The sequence below is a fragment of the Clinocottus analis genome, unplaced genomic scaffold (genome assembly GCF_023055335.1).
Source record: "Clinocottus analis isolate CAN_PGR_092001 unplaced genomic scaffold, fCliAna1.0.p SCAF_23, whole genome shotgun sequence".
NCBI lineage: Eukaryota > Metazoa > Chordata > Actinopteri > Perciformes > Cottidae > Clinocottus > Clinocottus analis.
Genome location: NW_027175965.1, coordinates 1,273,485 through 1,285,000, shown reverse-complemented (window position 1 = coordinate 1,285,000; position 11,516 = coordinate 1,273,485). Strand labels below are relative to the sequence as shown.

Sequence of the window (11,516 nt, the reverse complement as noted above, 5' to 3'; positions counted from 1 at the left end):
AACCCAAAACATACTGTATGCCAGTAAAATATTGGTGGAAGGGTAATGCAAGAGAACGCGTCACCAAACCACTCTTAGGAATTGGATTTTGTGGGGAACATACAAGTTATAGAATTTATTTAGAAATAATCGTTAAAGTTAGCAACTTATATTTTTTTTTGTGGATTTTGATGAACCCTGTTGACAAAAGTATTAGCCTTTAGAACATTTCAGCAGGGTTAGTTTTTAGTTTTTGTTGGAGTCTGAGCTGAAACCTTTCTGCACAAATGCAAGCTCGAAGAGAAACTATATAGAAACCATTAATCTTCTGGCTGATGGTCTCGTTTCCTTGGGTTTGGTCATGTTGAGGCCTCAATGTTAAATCGAGACAAATTCATAACCATTTAAAAGTTTACCGTGAAACAAAACCATCTCACCACAAGGTGCATTTAGTAGCTTTTCAACTTATAATGCACGCTTTGACAAGTGAGTGAGCCCCGGAAAAGATACAAAATTGTTCATGCGATTTAATTCCAATTATATCAATTTAGATGTATCTTCTGAGGACCATGACTAATAAAATCACATGCCTCGTTACTAGCTTTTGTTGATGGCTTCATCTCAGTAAAATTCCACCACTGAGTTACGCTCAGTAAAGCTCCTCGTCCTTCAAGCGGCGCATTGCCATTCATGGATTGTATAATAATATTGAGCCATAATAGGTAAAACAATTGGGAGATTATTTAGTGCAGATTTGTTATGCATCAACACACTGCATACAACATTTTGCCTAGCTTGTGTGGCATGAACAATTGGGAAAACAAATATATAAAACTGGCACATTGCACAGCATCTTTAGTAGATTAATATTGGAAGAGGGAACAATTTATTAAAGCCGAATTAGTATGCATTTCAGCATGTGCCTTTTTTATAGCAGACAAAGGTCATCAAGTCAAGTTGACGAGGAGAGACATATTGATAAATCAATTTGGCGATGCCAAACTGTATATTACATGATACCGGACCTCTCCCCTCTTCCCGTTGAGCCTTCTCCCCTCGTCTCTCTTGACAAATCTGTATCTCGCTGACTGTTGTGAGCTAGATTCTCCGTCTGCAGTGTGGCGCAGACACGTGCCGCTGAGCTATTTATAAAATCCCTGACAAATCCATGTAGTCAGGAGGAAGCAGTGCATGTTCTATTCAGCCATGCAGCAGGGCCAGCTCCTGGAGGAAAGATGCTAAAAACAGCAACGGCACTTTAATGTCTCAGATATACACAAGTGCGCCTCATGCATCTAAAAGTACGAGCAACATCCGCCCGACCTCTGATGTCTGATGTGCCTGTTGGGGTTGGTGAATTAAGAAGTCAAAAACTAGATCAGGGAAGTAGTGTTTGAGTGTGTGTGTGTGTGTGTGTGTGTGTGTGTGTGCGTGTGTGCGTGTGTGTATGAAGATCTTATTTGATGTTACCTAACTTGGTGCAATGCAGGTTTTCAGACTTCCCTCGGTTTCCTCCTTTCTGTATGCTGACAGAAGACACCCAGCAGTTTTTATGACTATGCGTTAGCTGACATGCTGCACAGTGATTATGAACCAGGGTTTGCATGATGAGATATCGATTCATCTACACAGGGAGGATCCAAATGAATGTGCCATGCAATATCTTCTGCGTGAAAAATTGCACAAAAACGTGCACAGTAGTATCAGTATTGATTAACAGACGTATACTACGTCTACTGTACTGGACCCAGCATGATGACGCGTGCATGGATGCTCAAGTGCACATATTTGCAATGGCGTTGGCGTTAAAAGGCCACATGTATCACGCGTCATCTCTTAAGCTAGAAGAAGAACGTCTTCAGGACAGGTCACGTCCCTCCTCTCCTTCCTGCTAAGTGCACCTTAAAATAGTAACTTGCCAAGTTGAATTCTTTGACACTTTAGGTTGCGCCCAGTTATAGCAGATCCTGTTTTTGTCCTGAATCTGGGTCACTCTTCCAACAGACATCCTGCTGTTTTTAGATACCGCTGTATTCTAGTAATACAGTGCTGATAGTGACAAGTTTTACATTTTTAATAGAGGAACATTGCTACTTCCAAGACTGTGGTTACTAGTACTCATGCTAACTGCAGTATCACCAACTAAACTGAGAGAAATAACAATATATAAAACAATGCACACATATTTTAATACGTTAACGTAAGATTAATCTGACAATCCTTTAACAACGTTAATTATTTGATTATGCGTTAACTGCGTGTTTGTTTTTTTGCATGTTTGTTTTTTGCGTTTGGAGGGGCTTTTCACTTTAAATCTCTCCGAAGTTCAAACCTGGCGTCTCACGGCTCTCCCCGTCCGGCCCGCGTGAATAAATAAGATAAAAACGCCATGAACGCATTACAGCGACACTGCTTTCACTTTAAAGACAATTCATGTTGATACGCGCGCGCTGCCGCCGCCTTGCCGACAAGCAGTGTGACGAAGTGAGTCTGACGTGAAAACACGTATTGTTCTGTAGCTTCTGTTCTCAACTAGCAGCGGTGCTGCCGCGAGCCGCTTCACACGCGCTCACAGGCGGGCAAATACACTACATGTATATGTACCAGCAGGTTCCGCATCCAGATTGAAAGTTAATTGCGCATGCGCAAAGCCCCTGACCCCGCGGTCTGATCCATGCAGAGCACTTTAAAGCAGCATTACTTCTGGATCTGTACTCTTCTCTCAAAGAGGAGAACTTTCCTCACATCAGAAGATGTTCAGTGCTCTTATTCAAGCCAACACAGACTGGACTTTTCTCACTGAGGAAGAAAAACCAAACTGAAAAATATGAAAAGCACTTATTGCTCTTGTATAAAGTAAATGAATTGCTGGTCTTTAACATCTTTAAGGTAAGAAACAGACTGAACATGGACCAAAGAAGGAGTGGCTTACTACTGAACAGTACCTGTTCAAATATATATATATATATATATATATATATATATATATATATATATATATATATATATATATATATATATATATATACTAGTTTTTTTAAACACTAGTTTTTTACTTCATTATTGAATTTGGCGCATAATGCAATTAATCGCAGAAAAATCATGCGATTAATTAGTTAATTTTTTTTCAACTTTGCCCAGACCTAATTTTACACTAAAGCATGTCCTGCTTTTCCACAGTCTCACTTCATGTAAACTGTCTCTCACATATTCCATTAATTGATTGTAATTCATGGACTTGTTAATTAATTCAGTCACTCACTCAATGTCAGAGTCTCTGCGCTCTCCACTTCTCCACACACATTGAACCAGGATCACTTGCTTGTCTCTTCTCTGCAGAACCATCGAGCTGTGACTGGGTGCTCTGCTTCTTTGTTACTGCGTTTTCAAAAGAACAGAATTTTGCTCTCACCTCTGCTTGTATTTAGCTAGTATTCTGTTTTTCTTGTACTGTGCATATAATAGGCTATCGACATATATCATCAACCTGAGCGTGCACACGCGCTACCAAGCACGAACCTTTAGCAGATAAATGTGCCCCTTCTCAACAGTCGACGACCAAAACGTATGAAACTTGTTCGGTTGCATAAAGCACAGAATGGTTTATTGCCAAAGTATATTTATGAGCTTCTGTGAAAGAGTCAAAACTAAACACTGGAAAGAGTGAGAAGTTTTTATGCACTATTATCAAGAAATACTCCCAGAAAACTGGAGGACTTAAATCAAGTTGATAATTTTCGGTTTGCTGTTTATGAATTAAATCTTTCAGTGCACTGCCACTTTTATTTTGCCTTTTATACCTGTCTTATTATGTATTCTCTTGAATTCATAACAGTTTTTAATTGTATTTTGGTCCTCATAGTGTATTGTTTTACACTTAGTATTGATACAATGTGATGTTCATGTAATCATCTGCATAAAATAAAATTGGAGCATATTTGTTTTGTGTAACGCACGAGTGACAATTGTGATTACAGCAGCGGCCGCTGTGGTCTGTTCTCCACTGAGCGCTCTTCTATTTTCGTGAAGTGATTGTTCTTCTCATTTGTAAAGCAGTTCCTACAGTGCTTCATTCTGAATCATTGATTATCTTTTCGATTTGAAATATTCATGATTAAGTTGTCACCACTGATGGCTCACAGGTACTTGTGATGAATTAATAAACAGGTGCCATTTATAGCTACAGCTCTGAGTAATAGGCACATGTACGGCTGGTCTGACATTGTTGGAGAATCTCGCCGCAGTGGCGCAATGGAGGGTGGGGGGGGAATAATTACACTTCTCTGCTGTTCTTTTCTTTGACATGTGGAGCAAGTGGTTCAGCAGGCAGAAGTATTAATATGCAAACAGATGATTAAAAGTGTGACTGCATCCATTTATTCATGCTGTGATTTATAAAACAGAATACATTCTGCCACGTGAACAACATGCAGTACAACATTACAGTATTTCTCCGTCTTTTACTCATTAGTTGTATACAGCTGGCTCTTGTTATCCCCCAGAAAAGGTGACAGTTCAAAAATAATTGTGCCATAGACTTTTGTTGAATTGTACACTTCCAAGATTGTATTTTATCCCTATTTACTATTTGCTAGGTTTCTATATTCAAAATATTCATGCTAATTTTAAAAACTGGTTAAAAAAATGTGTTTAGTGCGTCTGCGTATGCCCCACAAGCTCATGACCGACACTGCACTGCTCTCATACGGCGGTTACAGCTGCCAACGGCGTCACAGCAATAACCACTCCGTTTCCACCTCACGTATTAACACTGTTAGCTCTGTCAGCCTTTTTTTTGCTGTCAGCACTGTTGCTGGTGTTTGTGCTGTTAGCACAATTACCACCGTTAGCCGCGTATCTACAAAGCCGTGTTAGCTACAAAGCCGCGTTAGCTACCGGCTCAGCCTTTGTTATCATAGGAGTCGTTTAGAGGCTATAGACATGCTCTCAAGTTGACGCTTTAGCTAGGGTGACCAGACGTCCTCTTTTTCCTGGACATGTCCTCTTTTCAAGACCTAAAAAATGCGTCCGGCAGGGATTCCAAAACCGTCTGGGATTTTGCCTCGTTGGATATTTGTGTTTCTCTGGGTCTTTCACAAACTAGTTATTACAGGCTTACAAGTTTTAGAAAAGGTATCTCCCTTACGTTCCACCTTCTTGCGCGAGCTCTGACTGTAGAGAGAACTGTCGGTGGTCGACCAATCTCAGTGTTGCCAGATGCACGATAATTATCCTCCAAATACAACCATTTTGAGCCTTTGGTACGATACTTCGCCATTTCCAATCTGGCAACACTGAGCACCTTGCCACCTCCACTACTTGCATTGTTTTTTACAATAGCGCCCGCGACGAAGTGTCCTCTTTTTCACAAACTCAAATCTGGTCACCCTACTTTAGCACCTTTTAAAAGTTTTTATTTGTCATGTTCCACAATATGCGCTGGCCACTCACTTCCCTGAGGCCTCTTGTTAGGACACCTGAGCACAGTTCTCACCAGAGTCTGATAGGTCAAGCTAGGATAGAGCTACCCGGGGGATTTTCAACCCTTTTCATCTACTTTCTACACAGAGAGGTACTCTGAGGTTCAGTTAGATTAATGTCACTCCCCCACCTTGCAGACCCTTCTCCATCTATTTTTTACCATTTCAACTTAATCTGTGTCCAGTTCACGAACCTCAGCAGCTTATAATTTAATCTCTGAAAGAATAGAAGTGCATTGTGCAAGCCTACAGCTTGTTTGGCAGCCTACAAAAGATTGGCCATCTGCTCACAAATATTACAATGTTTATAACTTTATCTTCTCTCCAGCAAGGTTCACTCATGTTATTTGGATTAAGGTTATTCTCCTGCATGTGTTCTGCTGTTGCCACTTTGTTTTTTTTAAAGATTGCACTGACAAACATGTGCATGCTTTTGTTTACATTGCTACATGTTTTAATTATTTTTTATTTCATATATGACATTTTTATATAGATCCCATTGTGATTTTGCAATTTGCTATGACATTTCACATGGTTGCTAAATGAAAATTTAATAAGTGCTGATGATTACAAAAAAATCAAAGTAACTGAAATGTATATAATATTTGTATTTTCACTTAGCATTATTAAAGAATCATTTTTAATAAACAATTGACTAGTTTTATAGCTAATGAAGATTCCATGAGCTTCTGCTCAATAACAACTTTCCTCCCTGTAGTGAGCCGTAAGAAGCACAGCTGACCTATGACGAGGTATTCGCAAAGTGCAACGTATCCATTTTTACAGGAGGGTTGGTCAAAAATATTTTAAACCACTGTTTCACTAAAATAAAACCAAGTACGTTTAAGTTAGGTTTTAAGATCTTTCACCAAATTGGGATGTTACTCAGAAAATATCTTTGGAGCCATATTGCTTAGTTAACCAGATTTGCTAGCTTGCTAATCACTCTGATGGCAACCAAATCATGAGCAAGAGCGTCATGATCTGCCAGGGGTCGAGTGCATTAGCACTGGTTAGACATGTAGATAGCAATAGTTCACAGAGCAAAATTAGCATTCATTTGACAATATATATCTGCTTACGTCCGATTTAAAAATGTTATATTCATTCTCCTTTTAGTTCTATTTGTTTCAGCTGCTAAATTGTCGATCCATGTTTACCAGCTTATTTTAAACTTTATGTGTCTGCTGTTTGTTGATGGCCAGGCAGCACACGGTCGGGTTATAGCACTTTGTTTTGACTTAAAACGTCTCTCTGCTGCTACGAGAAGTGAGCTTGACAGTAAAATTGTTGTAAAACCAAAAGGTCAGGTGATAAATATCTGTGGGCGACGTCTTTCACATTAATCACAGTAATTTAACCCATTGTTAATTAAAAAGCATTGATTAGCAAGAACCAGATGACCAGCTTTCGCCCAGAAGAGTTTGTTTAAAAACCCAACCAGCTCTTCACAGATACTGTCCCAATATGGCATGCAACTTGAAATATTACAATCTCAGACATACCCCAAAACTGACAGTGCTTGAAGTTCCCACCACTCTAACTCACATCAGAGGTAAAATGAGGGAAAAGACAACTTCCCAATCTTTGGTATCTGATTCAGAGCTATGTCCGATTACAATCAAATAAATCTCACCGGTGCTGGCTGGACAGGACTATTCAAAGCACATGTGTGCCAGGGGTGTTCAAGATGATAAGGGCACACCAATGACTTGCATTCACTTTTGAAAGACCATTTTGCTTAGTTGATAAGCCTGTCATCCACTGTAGGCTATTTCCCTAGATGATGAGATGTGACTGAACGGGCTTTTGTGTGTTCCTGCTGACTTCCTTGTTTGGGTTGGTGATGAGATGAGGAGAATGAGGATTATCGGCTGACAAAATACTGTATTTGTGATGGAGTTGGGGTTTGCTAACACACAATAACTATACACTGCAGTCTGGAGAAGAAATACGCACAACGGTGATGGAGTTATATGAAGCATGAAAGTTATTTGTCTATTTAGTGGCTGACTGCAGAAAAAATGGCTGTCATGTGTTTGATACATTCTGGATATTTGCTATGGGTTAGCACATCCGACCATTCACACTTTCCAGCATGTGTGACAAACACTGTGATGCAGGTGTATAGTACAAAAGTGTTTTGTTTTTATCAATCTGGGCATGTGCTTTTTTTCCATTCAGATTGAACTACTCACTTATGTAAGTTTGTTCCAGGCTATTCATTTCAGTTTCTCTAATTGAGTATGATGTGAAGATGAGTGTCCATATAGTATGTACTTTATATAAACACAAGCCATTGTGCTACATATGTGCACTTGCTTGACTCACCACATATGGTGACAGCATTGACAAAACGTGTAACAGTTGATTTAGAATATTTCATTTTTTTCACAGCCACCTGAATACAATGACTGGGATTTTTTATTGTTGGTGCTCACAACAAACTTAAATAGAGGAAATCAACAGCATGTTGTTTTTCCAGAATCAGTGTCCATGTTACTCTGAGTAATTGACAGACCCGGCTGTCAACAATTTTTACTGAATCTAAGTTCTACCAAACAAAAGATCCTAGATCCTAATTACATGTACTGACTGTATTTGCAAGAAAGCTACAACCTAAAGTGCCAGATTGCTTTGATAACAGATTCATTTGAGAGGCCATCTTTGGCAACTGTTTGGAAGAACAAACTGTCAAATGTTTGCCAAAGTCATTCAGGGAAAGGACAAAAATATATTTTCCATCGAGAAAAACCTTTAATGGCCTTCAATCTCTTCTTTGAATGAAGAAATACTCTCCAGTTGTGATAAAACCGGTGCCATTGCAGTGGCTCCCCATTACTAAGAATTACATTATGGTAATCAATATAACAAAATATAATTTGTATCAAACATGTTTGCAAACTACTCACTAAAGCAGTGGTTCTCAAACTGTGGGCGCGACCCTCTAGTGGGGCGCGGAGCTAATACAGGTGAGGCGTGGGGGATTGATGCTGTTTTAAAAAAATATATACAAATCCAAAAAATTATAATTAAAAAAAAAAATCTTTATTTATTCTCTGCATTTTAACGATCCTTACTGATTAAGGAGCTTTGTGCTGCTGTGAAGCACTGGGGATTCAGTGTCTTGCTCAAGGACACTTCAACATGAAACTATGGGGAGAACAGGGATGAACCGCTACTTTGTGGTTTCAGGACAAACACTCTCCCCATAAACATGACAACTTTACATAGTACAAAAGTACAAACTACACGGATAAAGAACGTCATTAATAAATACTGTACATGGCAAAATGCCTGTACTGTCAAGGAAATATTTGCATACAAATACATGTATTTGCTCAAAGCCTTTGTGCGACCTCCGTGAAGTAATTTAACCAAATATTAGTTATTTTTTGCACGGATGGAACTTCATTTGCAATGTTCCAAAAAAAGGGATTGCACACTTTATTTGTTTTTGTCTGACGGAGCAACCTGGTTTACGTGAAAGGGATTGCAATTTTCTTCATTCTATTATTTGAAAAAGCACAAATGGAGGAGTCACAAAAAGTTAGAACATTTTGTGACAATTTTGTTGGGGTGGTGGGAACTGAACATTGTTCTTCCTCAAAAGTCGGACGTTACAGAAAAAGTTTGAGAACCACTGCACTAATCTAAACCGTATATATTTTATTGGTTTTCCCTAAAATATCTGCTCCTAGTAACTCTTGCAAATTGCATTTTATTGTCATGTTTAAGGAAAGAAAAGTCATTAGTTAAAATATGATTAGATATTTTTGGGGGAAAAGCTGATTTTCTTATTGGAATTGGTGAGAATATCGATACTACTCATGTTTTTGTCGGGTATAGAGGAGCAATCGGCAGTAGCCGCCTAGCTTAGCACAAAGACTGGACGCAATGTTAAACAGCCAGCTTGGCTATGTGCGGAAGGTACTACAATCCTCCTACCAATTAGCAATGAACAATCCATAACAAGTGTCCTGGTCAATGACGAACAATGGTATATGTAAGTAGTAGAAGGGTTAAAAATGTTAACATCTAGATGTTATGGATGGGGTTGGATACATCTCACCTTAAGGTGGCACTTGTGTGGGCTTCAAAGCCCTCCTCCATCTTTGATCGCTCTGATGAGTGACATTTACTGGACTGAAAAGCCCTCGGAGCTTTTTGCACCAAGGGAGGGAAGGTGGGAAGGTGGGAAGTGATTTTCAGAATTGCTCACAGGAAATGGAACTAAAAGCATGCGTGATAAGCAACCCCGTTGGCAGAAATTTGAACATGCAGCCAAACAGAATGAACACAAGCATACATTGAATTAGCTGGAGAATGGATAATAGGACACTGTATGGAGCTTGTATTTCTCTCCTCCAATAGTTTGATTACTGTTTCACATACGTAGATGGCGAATCACTTCAACAACAGTCTTTTCACTGATGAAAAAAATAAGCTATTCAAAGCGGTAGATAATAATGAGCCCGGTGAATATTTAGAATGACAAAGACCCTCCTAATGCCGAGAGGTCTTTGTCCACAGCAGAATTACATAACACTTTGTCATCCAATAAATGAATATGGATCCTTTACCTTGAGCCTGCTGTGTGCGAGAGACGCTGGACTCTTTCTCCCCTTCTTATTTATCACTGCCTTTCCCCAACGTGTGTTTTGGCAGAATGCAGTCTCCGTCTAGCCAACGCTGGTGTGTATTTGTATGAATCTGAAGAGCTGAAGATATCTAGTGTTTCTGATGCCAGCGAGTGGGAGCTACACGCGACATGCTCATTGGTGTGAAATCGCGGGGGGGAGAGAGCAGCCGAGACGGATAGAGGGAGAGGCAGAGGGGGTGGAATCAGAGAGAGGGGGAAGAGAGCATTGTTTGCACAGGGAAATCTCCAAGGACAACCTGAACACATCTGTAAAGCGGAGAAGTGCTGTCCAGTGATGTTGCGCTTGAAGAGACGCAAATGTAAATGTGTAGTGCAGGAGGAGTGCTGGGGGTGGGGATGGATGAAGAGGTCTGGGAAATGGTTGTGTTTTATGTGAGTTCTGATTTTCAATAGGGGTAAAAAAAGAAGAAATCAACAGAGTATATATATATATATATATATATATATATATATATATATATATATATATATATATATATATATATATATCTTTCCAACTGTTAAATGGACAAAATAAGGTATTTGAAGATGCTAATGTTGATTGTAAGATTGCATTATGTAATTAATTGTTTGAGCGGAACAGAACACAACAAAGGGAAGAAAAGCAGATTAAGTCTCTTTTATGATGATTTTAAACCTTTGCAAAGTGTCTTTGAGTATTATGAAAAGCGCTATACAAATAAAATGTATTAATATTATGTGCATCTGTGTCCAGAGTCCTGTTAATTAACACAGCATCAATAGTGCACACATGCAATTTAGAAGGTATCATGGAAATAGTACCTCAAATGTTCTTTCTAGCAACAGCAAGCAAATAGTCTCTCACAGTTGAGTGCTTTAAAAAATATTGCATGTACACAAACACGCAAAGCACACAGGGAATTGCGATTGCACCGTTTATTTATATACAATCATATTGAAGTATTAGAGTGCAAAGAGTAAAGAGGGAGTGCAGAACATGTATCTTGCAATCTTGAGAGGAAGATATGATCCGCAAGGAGCCGAGAGTGTGGAGGCGGCGGCCTGGCAGAGGACAGATAATTCCTGCTACTGAATAGACAACCAAGTGTTGCATAAAGACACACACTCACTCTCACACAGAACCATGCAAAAACACTGCCTACACACACACATGTTCTGAGTCTCTAGCCTTCCACTTCATCCTCAATTTCAGACACTCATAAACACATTTGCAGACTATTGATAGGTGAGGTGGTAAAAAAGAAATGTAACGACATCATTTTCTTGGGTCAAGAAATCAGGGTTTGCGTGGTCCTTAAGAACTACGGTTCACGGAATTAACTCAAGAAGCAAGTACCACACTTATTTTAAACAATACGGAAAATATAGACGTTTGAACAAGCAATTTAAAAAATCAGGAGTTGATTTTGGCG

General features: G+C 39.3%; 1 protein-coding gene across 1 annotated transcript in view; it reads right to left on the bottom strand.

The window, feature by feature from the left end:
* Window positions 1-10,244, bottom strand: part of rgs8 (regulator of G protein signaling 8) — a 23,057-nt gene extending 12,813 nt beyond the window's left edge. The window contains exon 1 of the mRNA XM_068589766.1: window positions 10,043-10,244. The gene's annotated coding sequence lies outside the window, so the exon portion shown is untranslated. The remainder of the gene's footprint in view (window positions 1-10,042) is intronic.
* Window positions 10,245-11,516: the final 1,272 nt, after the last annotated feature.